Source organism: Anopheles aquasalis, chromosome 2, assembly GCF_943734665.1.
Source record: "Anopheles aquasalis chromosome 2, idAnoAquaMG_Q_19, whole genome shotgun sequence".
In the NCBI taxonomy this organism is placed as follows: Eukaryota; Metazoa; Arthropoda; class Insecta; order Diptera; family Culicidae; genus Anopheles; species Anopheles aquasalis.
The window spans coordinates 71713147-71715646 of NC_064877.1; the positions used below are offsets into that span (position 1 = coordinate 71713147).

At 51.7% G+C, this 2500-nt stretch overlaps 1 protein-coding gene across 1 annotated transcript in view; it reads right to left on the bottom strand.

Moving 5' to 3' along the window:
* The window catches only part of LOC126576971 (uncharacterized), a 44547-nt gene that overhangs the window by 39343 nt on the left and 2704 nt on the right, over positions 1-2500 (bottom strand). The window lies entirely within an intron of this gene.

Here is a 2500-nt window from a genome sequence, read left to right on the forward strand (position 1 = left end):
GCCATCGGTTTCCGAGCCCAGAGCAATCGTAATGGGCCAATTGGGGGGACTGGAAAGGGGAGCGTTGTCGTCGTGCAGGCGTAAAAGTTGTGGGACGGGCGGACCAGCGGAACGGTGTCCTATGCCGTGGCGGATCTCGCACAAAATTGGCCCCGAAATGGACCGATCGAACCGATAAAATGGCAGATGTAATGGGGGCGAGTTCGGCCTACATAAAGCACACCGCCACGTCAGCGTCTCTTGGGTCTTGGGCCCCTTTAGCCCTCTCCAACGAACGCGTCATACGATGGGGGCTCACCGCGTAGAGGTTGGACCAAAGTTCGATAGGGACGATAGAGAGAGAGAAAGTGAGAGAGAGTGAGAGAGTGGTGACAGTATTTTAACAAACTTTCCACAAAAGTACAACAGCTCTATATTAAGCGTGGTGGTGGACAACCAAAGGCGAGGAAGGACATCGGAAGCTAATTGGAATGAAAACGCCAGCAAACCAGTAATGGAATGATAGATTAGGACATATTAGTGACACTTTCGCACATTAGCCCGACACGAACCGTACGTGTAGTGGTGTGGCCATTTGCTGAATTCCGATCACAGATCCAAAGTGTTCGTTCCGGTGGCTGAACATTGTTTTGATGGCTCCCGAGCTGATGCGAGATGCGACGGGAGCACTGCGGGACAGCGAGCGTCAATGGAAGTAGCGACCCGTGGGCTCTCCGGCAGTCTGTCAGTCAATTTGTATGATGCCATTCCAATGCTTACCATTTGCGGGACAACAGACAACCGCCAGAGTGCGGTAGACCATTGTGCGGCTGAATGTACAAAAGCGTTTTGCAGGAATTCACTCGGAACTAAATTGTTCACCGATGTTCCTGGTCCCTGTGCGTCGGAACGCTCGTGGCTCTCTTTGTTACGAAACGGAACTAATTGGACCCTCGGGAAGAAGGGGCAGGAGGAAGGTCGCTTCGGTCTGAAAGGAGCTTATTTCCCAGACGTCAGGCGTAGACTTACGGCGCTTTATCATTGCTCCAGATGGCTCCTGGTACGTGAGGTTTGGGGCGGTTGACGGCCCAGCTGGTGCTAGTGAATGTCTTGTTTAAGACCAAGGTTTGTTGAGTTGGTGGCCAACCTATACGGTGTCGTGTTTATAGTTTCTGTGTTCCTTTCTATAGCTCTGGAGCCCTGTTTGCAACATAAGCCCAAGGAGCTAGTGCGCCTTGACGAGTTGTTCAACATTTAACTGACACCAAAAGACCAGAAAAAGGGGCGACGAGGTCACTTGAGGTTTCCGGGTTTTATAATATCGAGCCATCTCTGGCCCCCTCTCTCCGTGTATGGTGCGTGGCCGTCCTGGGCATCCCTTTCCACAGGCCAACACTAGACAGTATCTGAGCAAAAGTGTTGAAAAGCAATTTGGAGTATTTCCTTGTCTCTATAAGTTCATCAGACGAAAGTTTGCATATCACTCGAGAAGCTGGCCCGTGTCAATTGAAGGCAATCTGTGTGGGTTTCTACAGAAGCCGACGAGGACCTGTAGGCATGGACCACCCCAGAGACCCGAAAGACAGAAAGAGAGAACTCACAAGAGATGGTCATAAAATAGCGATGGAATGCAATATCATCATCGGCATGATCATCAGCTGAGTGAGGCGAGCGAGAAGATCCATTCCATTTCTGCCCCCGGAAAACACTTGACCTGTCGAGCCAGTCGGCCGAGGATGTCTCGAATCATTCCTCGGACGACCATTTCGTCTTCCTCTGCTGCCCCCCTCAGCCCCCTCTGGAAGGGAGCGGTATTAATGCGCCGAGGAGCACGAGATTCCCAATTTGAATCTCTCACGATAAGATGGAATGTTTAATCCGGCTTATTCCATTTCTTATCGTTTGCTTTCGTTTCCTTCTTTTTTTTCTTTTCTTTTTTTTTGGTTCTGGAATGCCACTGAGCCGTTGCTTTGGTTCAGCCGTAAGACCACGGATTTCTGCCTTCTGCTTGTCTTGTCGACGCTTCCTTGCACCAACAGGACCTTCCTCCGTTCGGCGTCCGGATTGTATCAACAGCTTTCGGTGGCTGCCAGAGTATCGACGTTTCATGTTTTGCCTCGCGGGAAACCAAAGTATGCACAGTGGACGATAGCCCCCGGGGGGCCGGGCGTCACCTCACGATGCCATACACCACACCATCCGGGCCCGGGACTTTCACCGAACCAAGCGCCGGAAGCTCGGATGATAATGTGATTAAGAAAATTAATTACAAACTCCCGTGCCGACAGGCCCGAGCGAGCGCCGAGGCACGGTCGCGCCAATTCATCGCATTTTGTGAGGTCTTTAAGTCAGCCACCGACCGAACGACCGACCGAACGGACGGACGGTAGTGATCTCTGGTGAAATAAGCACAACTGCCCGAGCGATTATCGAGCATTTTGAGAAGCATTCGGCAGTGTCACTGGAGCGTGTCCGCTAGAGGTGTGAAGGTTTGGCCCCCACGATAGCTGGAATGACTAGA